The sequence below is a fragment of the Jaculus jaculus genome, chromosome 14 (assembly GCF_020740685.1).
Source record: "Jaculus jaculus isolate mJacJac1 chromosome 14, mJacJac1.mat.Y.cur, whole genome shotgun sequence".
NCBI lineage: Eukaryota > Metazoa > Chordata > Mammalia > Rodentia > Dipodidae > Jaculus > Jaculus jaculus.
The window spans coordinates 21164090-21175226 of NC_059115.1; positions in this window are offsets into that span (position 1 = coordinate 21164090).

The following is an 11137-nucleotide window of genomic DNA, read 5'->3' on the forward strand; positions in this document are numbered from 1 at the left end:
GGCATTCCCCTTCCTATCACAGTCACACCCAACTCTAGGGCGCACACTAGACTTTCTTTAGATCCTGACTTAGCATGTGCTGTTTTCTCTGTACTTCCCCTATATATTCATCCTTCCACCCACCCCACTTACTACTGTGCTGGTGGTGGACCTAGGGTCCTTCAAATGCTATGCATGTGCTGTTTAAGTAAGCTACGCCCCAGTGTCCCCCCATCCATTTTAGGGAACGTTTCTTGGAAACCTCTAACTTTGGCCATCCTGGCTGGGTTAGAATCATATGGTGGGACAATGCCTGGCACACAATAGGAATTCAACAAATATTTGTTGGTAGTTGACAATGTCCTCCCCTTCCATCATAATGCACCCTTGGATAACAAAGTGGAGGAATTGCCGTGGTAAATGGTGGAACGCCACAGGGGGGCTAGTGGGAGTGTTGATGAGATTAGAACTACATCTGTCCCTTAGCCAGGCTTGGTGGGGTGAGCCTATAATCTCAGCACTCGGGAACTGATGCAGGAGGATCATGGGTTTGAGGCCAGCCTGAATAATGTGAAAATCTTGTCCAAAAAAAAAAAAGAGCTGGAGAGATGGCTCAGTGGCTAAGGCACTTGCCAGCAAAGCCAAAGGACCCAGGTTCAATTCCCCAGCACCCACATAAAGCCAGATGCACAAAGTGCATCTCCAGATGCATCTGGAGTTCGTGTGCAGTGTCTAGAGGTCCTGGCATGCCCATTCTATCTGTCTCTTTCTCTGTCTCTGAAAAATAAAATTAAAAGAAATAGGGGCTAGAGAGATGGCTTAGCAGTTAAGGTACTTGTTTACAAAGCCTAAGAACCCAGGTTTGATTTCCCAGTACCCTCATAAAGTCAGATGCACAGGTGGTTTATGCATGTGGAGTTTGTTTGCAGTGGCTGAGGGCTCTGGTGTGACCATTCTCTCTCTGCCTCTTTCTATCTCTCTCAAACAAATAAATTTAAAAAGAAAGAAGACACTGGGCATGGTGGTGCTTGCATTTAATCCCAGCATTTGGGAGGTAGAGGCAGGAGGATCGCCATGAGTTCAAGGTTACCCGAGACTACATAGTGGATTCCAGGTCAGCCTGGGTTAGAGCAAGACCCTATCTCAAAAAACCAAAAAAAAAAAAAAGGAAAGGAAAGGTGATGGCTTATTTCTATAATACCAGCACTTGTGAGAGGCTGAGGTAGTAGGAGGATCTCTGTGAGTTCCAGGCCAGCCTAGACCACATAGTAAATCTGTCTGCAACAGAATAAGACTTGCCTCAAAAAAAAAAAAAAAAAAAAAAAAGCAAAAGCAAAACAACCCAAACTATTTTATTCAAATATATTTATTTATTTATTAGCAAGCAAGCAGAGAGAGAATGGATACACCAGGGCCTCAAGTTGCTGTATACAAATTCCAGATGCATGTGCCACTGTGCATTTAGCTTTAAATGGGTACTGGGAAATTCAACACAGGTCATTAAGTTTTGTAGCCAAGCAAGTGCTTTAACCGCTGAGCCATCTCTCCAGCCCCAAAACAAATTTTAGGTATTTTATTTTTATTTATTTGAAAAAGAGAGAGGCAGATGGAGAATGTATGTCCCAGGGCTTCTAGCTACTGCAAATGAACTCCAGACACAAGCACCACCCAAAACTTAATTTTTTTTTTTTCCTTTGGTAAGGCATTTTAATTTCAGTGTGTTGTATAATCATTGTCACCTGTTACATTGGTCTTCTTGAATTGAAACCCACAGCTTTCTGTTGTGCTTTTCCAGTGGGTTCAGTGTTGTGACATATCCCCACCCCACTTTTTGTTTTATTTTGCTTTTTTTTTTTAATTTTTATTAACATTTTCCATGATTATAAAATATATCCCATGGTAATTCCCTCCCTCCCCACCCCCACACTTTCCCATTTGAAATTCCATTCTCCATCATATTACCTCCCCATTACAATCATTGTAATTACATATATACAATATCAACCTGTTAAGTATTCTCCTCCCTTCCTTTCTCTACCCTTTATGTCTCCTTTTTACCTTACTGGCCTATGCTACTGAGTATTTTCATTCTCACACAGAAGCCCAATCATCTGTAGCTAGGATCCACATATGAGAGAGAACATGTGGCCCTTGGCTTTCTGGGCCTGGGTTACCTCACTTAGTATAATACTTTCCAGGTCCATCCATTTTTCTGCAAATTTCATAACTTCATTTTTCTTTACCTCTGAGTAGAACTCCATTGTATAAATGTGCCACATCTTCATTATCCACTCATCTGTTGAGGGACATCTGGGCTGGTTCCATTTCCCAGCTATTATAAATTGAGCAGCAATAAACATGGTTGAGCATGTACTTCTAAGGAAATGAGATGAGTCCTTTGGATATATGCCTAGGAGTGCTATAGCTGGGTCATATGGTAGATCAATCTTTTTTAGGAACCTCCACACTGTTTTCCACAATGGCTGGACCAGATTGCATTCCCACCAGCAGTGTAGAAGGGTTCCTTTTTTTCCACATCCCCGCCAACATTTATGATCATTTGTTTTCATGATGGCTGGCCAAATTTTTTTAAAAATATACTTAATTTATTTGAGAGAAAGGGCATGCCAGGGCCTCCAGCCACTACCAAGGAACTCCAGATGCATGCGCCTCCTTGATCTGGCTTACTTGGGTCCTGGACAATTGAACAGGAATCCTTTGGCTTTGCAGGCAAATGCCTTAACCGCTAAACCATCTTGCCAGCTACTTAAAATATAAATTATAAATATATATATTTTTGTTGTTGTTGTTCGTTTTTTGAGGTAGGGTCTCACTTGGTCCAGGCTGACCTGGAATTAACTATGTAGTCTCAGAGTAGCCTCAAACTCATGGTGATCCTCCTACCTCTGCCTCCCCAGTGCTGATTAAAGAAGGCTGGCTTTAAAATATTTTTTAATGTTTATTGTATTTGTTTGAGAGAAAAAAAGGCAGAGAAAGAGAGAGGGAGAGAGAGAATGGGCACGCCAGGGCCTTCAGCAGCTGCAAACGAACTCCAGATGCATGCACCACCTTGGACATCTGGTTTATGTGTATCCTGGGGAATGGAACCTGGGTCCTTTGCCTTCAAAGATAAATGCCTTAGCCACTAAGCTATCTCTCTAGCCCAACATTTTTTTTAATGTTTATTTATTTATTTGAGAGAGAATGGGCACATCAGGGCCTCCAGCCACTGCAAATGAACTCCAGACACAAGGACTACTTTGTGTATCTGGCTTATGTGGATTCTGGGGAATCAAACCTGGGTCCCAAGACAAGGGTTTTAACCACTAAACCATCTCTCCAACCCAGAATTTTTTTTCTTTTCAAGGCAGGGTTTCACTCTAGCCCAGGCTGACCTATAATTCACTTATGTAGTTTCAGGGTGGCCTTAAACTCAGGGCAATTCTCCTAACCTCTGCCTCTCGAGTGCTGGGATTAAAGGCATGCACCACCATGCTCTGCCCCATGTATGTATGTATGTTTGTTTGTTTATTTGTATTTAGTTATTTGAGAACGACAGACAGAGAGAGAGAGAATGGGCGCGCCAGGGCCTCCAGCCACTGCAAATGAACTCTAGATGTGTGCACCCCTTGTGTATCTGGCTAATGTGGGTTCTGGGGAATAGAGCCTTGAACCGGGGTCCTTAGGCTTCACAGGCAAACACTTAACCACTAAACCATCTCTCCAGCCCATATTTTTTTAAGTCCAGTAAATAATAGATTTTATTGTAGATACAAAGGCAGAAATATATACATACACAGATATATGTGTTCTTACCACGAATAGGTGAACAGCATGAAAAACAATGCAGTAGATAGGTTCAATAACTTGGGTAATTACCAGGGTTCACCAAAAGCCCAACTCTGCCCTTTAAAGAGGAATGGGTCTCAAGAGCCCTGAAACTGCAAGGCTGGAAAGTAAAACACTGCTTATGATGGTGACCTGGAGGAGGATTTTTATCATGAACCTCAGCAGACAAAAAGTGATACACTGCTTATGATGGTAACCTGGAGCACTCCCCCCCCCCCCCCGCCTCCCCCTCCAGGTAGGATCTTGTTGCTCTAGTTCAGGCTGCCTCAGGGTGGCCTCGAATTCACAGTAATCCTCCTACCTCTGCCTCCTGAGTGCTGGGATTAAATGCTCAAAAGAGGATTTTTATTAAGGATCTCAGCAAGAACAAAATGAACAAAACCTTAAAATTTATATAAATAAGGCTATTTACTAGTTTATCTTCCTTTTCAATTCTAGACAGGTTTTTCAATAAGATGTGGCACATATAAGCAAGAGAAGGTGGAGTAACAGAATTCACAAGTGAAGATAATTTTATTTAGTTGATATAGTAAGAAAGAAAAGCTTAAATACTGTAATTAAAAACATATTTTAGGGCTGGAGAGATGGCTTAGCGGTTAAGCGCTTGCCTGTGAAGCCTAAGGACCCCGGTTCGAGGCTCGGTTCCCCAGGTCCCACGTTAGCCAGATGCACAAGGGGGCGCATGCATCTGGAGTTCGTTTGCAGTGGCTGGAAGCCCTGGCGCGCCCATTCTCTCTCTCTCCCTCTATCTGTCTTTCTCTCTGTGTCTGTCGCTCTCAAATAAATAAATAAATAAATATTTAAAAAAAAAACAAAACATATTTTAGTTTTTATTTGAGAGAGAAGGATAGAGAATGGGTGTACCAGGGCCTCTAGCCACTGTAAATGAACTCTAGATACATGCGCCCCTTGTGCATCTGGCTTAAGTGGATCTGGAGAGTCAGACCTGTATCCTTTGGCTTTGCAGGCAAATGCCTTAACCACTAAGCCATCTCTAGCCCTTACTGTATATATATATATATTTTTCCAAAGGCAAAGAGCTTTATTTCAGGCTTAAGCTTGGACTCTTGACTTCACCAGCACAGTGGATCCATGCAAGAGCCTGTAATTTTTTTAAATTGGTTTTCTGAGGTAGGGCCTCATGCTAGCTTGGGCTGATTTGGAACTCACTAGTAGTCTCAGGGTGGCCTCGAACTCATGGCAATCCTCTTACCTCTGCCTCCTGAGTGTTGGGATTAAAGGCATGTACCACCACACCCGGTCCTCTACTGTAATGCTTTTTAAAAACTTTTTTAAATTTTTATTTATTTATTGGAGACGGTGGGGGTGGGGGAGAGGAGTGAGAATGGGCATGCCAGGGCTTCCAGCCACTGCAAACAAAATCCAGATGCAGGCACCACCATGTGCATCTGGCTTACGTGGGACCTAGAGAATCAAACCTGTATCCTTACTTAGGCTTCTCTAGCATGCCTCTTAACCGCTAAGCCATCTCTCCAGCCCCCCTACTGTAATTTTTAAACAACACAGCTACTAGGAGACAGGAGATGAAATATGCTTCTCTGTAAGCTACCAGGATGCTGTCTACAGTGGTAAGATATAACAGCAGAAGCATCTAATTGAGTTAAGAAGTTCCTAATATATACAAAATTGCCTAAAGAACTAACCACTACAGGAGGCAAATTGTTTTGCTTCATGTTTTTAATTTCAAGAGCTCTTATGTCATTTTAGTGCTCTTCCTTGTCTTAGCATCCTATTTTAAAAACATTTATTTAAGAGAGAGTGGGGTAATATAAATGGGTGCACCAGGACCTCCAGCCACTGCAAATGAACTCCAGATGCATGCACCAGCTTATGCATCTGGCTTATGTGGGTACTGGGGAAATTGAACCTGGGTCCTTAGGCTTTGTAGGCAAGTGCCTTAACTACTAAGCCATCTCTCCACCCCAGCATCCTATTTTTTTTTTATTATTTATTTTATTTATTTGACAGAGAAAGAGGGAGAGAGAAAGAAAGGGCACTCCAGGGCCTCCAGCCACTGCAAACGAACTCCAGATGCATGTGCCCTCTTCAGCATCTGGCTAATGTGGGTCCTGTGGAATCGAACTAGGCTCCTTCGGCTTTTCAGGCAAACGCCTTAACCGCTAAGCCATCCCTCCAGCCCTAGCATCCTATTTTTATCTCAAGGGTACAATACCCTTTATTTCTGAGAATTCTGATGACAGCTTGTTGCTTACATTCTTCCACATTGCCCATTTATTTCCCTTTGCTTCTTGTGAGCGCTGTCATTCTCATCAGAGTGCCTTTGACCACTGAGTGCTCTCTCCCAGCCCAAACCCAGTTCTTATTGCATAGTTTCAACTTTCACAGAGACACACCTGAAATGGGGAGTGCCTGATGAATGCAACTAGCTGTTAAACAGCTGTCATGTATAAGGCTGAAACACATTCATTCTGTACATAGTTCAAGTTAAAGAAGTATCCCTAAAATGTCCTAGCTCGTCACTACTTTTGGCTCTTGTGTCTTACAATCAAAATGCAATATCCTTAAAATTTTCTGAAGGCTCAGAACTCTGTTCAAGAGAACACAGCCATTTCTTTTGTACTATAATTGAAAACCATTTTCACACCTCATTATTTCTATCAATCCAAACCCAAGCGATGGATACAATGGCTTTGTTCACTTATAGCTCTTTGCTTCTCAGTATAAGCATTCTATCTTTCTATTTTTTATATTCTATCTCTATTTTTTTTTTCAAGGTAGGGTCTCACTCTAGCCCAGGCTGACCTGGAATTCACTCTGTATTCTCAGGGTGGCCTCGAACTCATGGTGATCTTCCTACCTCTGCCTCCCGAGTGCTGGGATTAAAGGCGTGCGCCTCCATGCCTGGCTTCTTCCATCTCTATTCTTTATCATATCTTTATAAATTGTATATATGTTGCTGTACAACTATCATAGCAGAAGGAAGAATAGTGTCCTGTATGCTCATTGCAAAACAGATGGAGGTCCAAATAACTTTCGTAAAACATGAAATCAAGTTCTTTTTTTTTTTTTTTTTTTTTTTGGTTTTTCAAGGTAGGGTCTCACTCTAGCCCAGGAATTCATTATGGAGTCTCAGGGTGACCTCAAACTCACAGCAATCCTCTGACCTCTGCCTCCCGAGTGCTGGGATTAAAGGTGTGTGCCACCATGCCCGGCGAGATCAAGTTCTTACTGATGACTGGTAGATGAGAATACCATTGCTGCAGTCAGGTTCGCATTGCTGGTAGAAATCACCCAACCAAGAGCGGCTTGTTGGAAAAAGAGGCTTATTTTGGCTTACAGGCTCGGGAAGCTCCACAATGGCAGGGGAAAATGATGGCATGAGAAGAGGGTGGGCATCAACCCCTGGCCCACATAAGGTAGAAAACAGGAAGAGGAGAGTGTGCCAAACACTGGCTTGGGGAAACTGGCTATAACACTCATAAGCCTGCTCCCAACAATACACTCCCTCCAGGAAACATTAATTCCCCAATCTCCATCAGCTGAGAACCTAGCATTCAGAACACCTTAAGTTTACAGGGACACCTGAATCAAACCACCACATTCTGCCTCAGACCACCATAAACTGATAACAATACATGATGTAAAATGCAGTGCACTCATCCAACTTTAAAAGTTCCCATAGTTTTTATCAATTCCAATGATGTTCATACATCCCCATAGTCCAAGATCTTCTAACTGAGCCATAATGCCAAAAAATCTCCCCAAAACCCATAATGGCACAGAATAAGCACTAAGGGTGGCATTGGGCATAGCCAAGAAAAACTCAAGCAATACATGATTTAAACAGGGCAAACACCAAACTGTGTAGCTCCAAGTCCAACAACTCTAGCCAGTGACAAGTCTCCAAATTCAATAATTCTAACCAGCAAGTCTCTGGAGTTCCAATTCTGCCCCTCCAGCTAGGCTACTCACAGTCCTGGAAAGCTTCATCTGGGGCTGGCAGTTTTCCTTAGCAGCTGTGGCATGGTCCTTGCATCTCTACTGGGTCTCCATTGCAACCCATGGTTCATCTGCATGGGCACTCCATGCAGGGTATCCTGCTTCACACTACCCATGGCCATTTCCAAATTGCAAACTCAATGAACCTCTCTTTCCTGCATTTCTTATACTCCACAATACCAGGTAAGGTGCCAGTTATTGAATACAGAGGGGAATAAAGCAGACTTTGAAGAACAGAACACTCTTTGAGCACTCAGGCACCTTCAAAAGTGGGGAAGAGATTGAGTAAAGGAAAATTGGAAGGAAAGCTAATAAAAATCTAAGAGTAAGCCAGGCGTGGTGGCGCATGCCTTTAATCCCAGCACTTGGGAGGCAGAGGTAGAAGGATTGCCATGAGTTCAAGGCCACCCTGAGACTACATAGTGAATTCCAGGTGAGACCCTACCTCGAAAAACAACAACAACAACAAAATTAAGAGTATATAAATAAGTCATATGAAAACCTACTTTTTTTGGACAATGGAACACACAGGAGCCATAGATTGTTACTAGAAAATTTTTAGTGCCAGGGATGGGATACCTTCCAGTGAGTTGTTGTCCAGGGAGGTCACTATTGCCCCCAAAACATTGCTGAGGTCCTTGGTTTCCCACCAGGAATAGATAGGACCCTACTGGGGAAGACTCCACATACTTGGGCTGCAAGGTCACTGAGAAATTCTGCTGGAGCTGAGCTGAAAACCTCCTCCATGTAGATCAGCTGATAGAAAGCTGGAAAAAGGCATACTGCATGTAGTTCAATGGGAGAGAGAGAAATCACCAGGGAAGATACTCAACATCAGACACTGCAAGGCTTATATTTGGCCAGCCAGGCCAAATGAGCCAAGAGGTGCAATGGTGGCATGTCTGTTATGGGGGAAACCAACCACCCTCTAATTTGACTAGAGGCTCACTCCATGGGAGGAAATACATCCCTGATACTGAAAACCTAAAACAAGGGCAGTTATGAACCCTAGGGGTGTAATGTCTGCTGCTGTCTGGCTGAATGTATATATTATGCTCACCAAAATGCCCAGTAAGCACTTGTCTTAATGTTCACACCCATATATTAATGCTACTCTCACTTTTGGTTAGAGAATCTTCTGTTTTCAGATGGCAGTGATCTTGAGATGACTCAGAAGGCACCATGGTGCTGAGAAGAAGTGACAGAGGAGTGCTCAGCTCTGAAATATCTCAATCACACCTTCCATGGCTCAGGGACCATTGCAGAAGAGGTGGTGGAAAGAATGTAAGAGCCAAAGGAAGGGTAGGACTCCTTATAATGTGCTCGTCCAGACACAAAATGGCCTGGATATAAATGACCTCACAATGCCTGACACTACCTACACAAGACCATTATAATAGGAAGAAAAGATCATGACATCAAAATAGAAGAAAGACATTGAGAGGGGATATGATGGTGAGTGGAGTTTCAAAGGGGAAAGTGGGGGGAGGGAGGGAATTACCATGGGATATTGTTTACAATTATGGAAGTTGTCAATAAAAAAGAAGTAGATCTATGAAAAATTTCTATAGGGCTGGAGGGATGGTTTAGCACTTAAGGCACTTGCTTGCAAAGCCAAAGGACTCAGGTTCAATTCCCCAGGACCCACATAAGTCAGATGTACAAGGTGATACATGTTTCTGGAGTTCGTTTGCAGCATCTGGTGCACCCATTCTCTCTCTCCTTCTTTATCTCTCTCTCTCAAATAAATAAATAAATATAAAAATTGTTTAAAAAGACTGTAGGGCTGGAGAGATGGCTCAGCAGTTAAGGGGCTTGCTTGCAAAGCCTAATGACCAGGGTTCAATTCCCCAGTACCTAACGTAAAGCCAGATGCACAAAGTGGCACATGCATCAGGAGTTCAATTGCAGCTAGGGGCCCTACTATGCTCATTCTGCTTGCAACTAAATAAATAATAAATAAGTATTTTGTTTTGTTTTGTTTTTTTCAAGGTAGTGTCTCAATTTAGCCCCAGCGATTATTTTTTTTTCTTTTTCTTTTTTTTACAAGGTAGGGTCTCACTTTACCTCAGGCTGACCTGGAATTCACTATGTAGTCTCAGGATGGCCTTGAACTCATGGCAATCCTCCTACCTCTGCCTCCTGAGTGCTGGGATTAAAGGCGTGCGCCACCACGCCTGGCTCTAGTCTACATTCTTCCTGTTGCCCCAGTGCAGGTGAGCTGGCCCAATCTCAAAGGTTGTAATCTCTCAATTGCAGCTGAACGGTCACCAGTTCACCCAAAGATTTTTCTTTCTGTGCCATATCCCTTTGCTCACACCAGTTCATTTCTACACAAAGCAACCCTGCACAAATTCTCAAGACACAGGTATAACAGCAAGCTTCTCACACAAACTGCTAGCCCAGTCCAAGCAAAGCTCTTTCTCATTCTCAAAAACCAAACCTCACAGCTCATAGTTCTTACTGTATTCAGGTCTTTCAACTCTGACCAGAATAGCCCACCAAGCTGTATAGCACTGCAAGGCATCTCTTAGGCCAACGTTTCAAAGCCTTACACATTCCTCTTGAAAATCAGCTCCAAATGGCCAAAGCCACACAGTCAGGTGTCTAGCTGCCTCCTCACTCCTCGGTACCACTTTACTGTTGCAGTCAGGTTTGCATTGCTGGTAGAAATCACCCAACCAAGAGCAGCTTGTGGGAAAAAGAGGCTTATTTTGGCTCACAGGTTTGAGGGGATGCTCCACAATGGCAGGAGAAAACAATGGCATGAGCAGCAGAAGGTGTACATTACCCCCTGGCCCACATAAGGTGGACAACAAGAACAGGAGAGTGTGCCAAACACTGGCAAGGGAAAACTGGCTATAACACCTATAAGCCCGCCCCCAACAATACAGTCCCTCCAGGAGGTATTAATTCCCAAATTCATTCAAGCAGGTCTGTTTAGCAGGGCTATCCTAAGCTCTAGGTACCAGTTGCAGGGAGCTACAAGAAAGCTGTATGGCCCTTAGTGATGACTGCCACACACCATGCCATCACCGTTCCTATGGCCACATGCACGGCGGAGTGCATGAGTTGCTGAGGGTGAAGGATCCTTCCTATCAGGGCAAGTCTGGAGCCAGGTATGGAGGATATGACTGCATAAAACAACACACTGAAAATGCTTATTATTATTATTATTGCCACTGACAGCAGCAGGAGGCAGATCACATGACTGTACAGATCGTTGACAGAATCTGATAGAATGAATAGAATGAAGTAATAGAATGAATGTATAGAATGAAGTAAATCGATGCTGCTGAAGACTATAAATACAGTGCAGGTGGGCAGT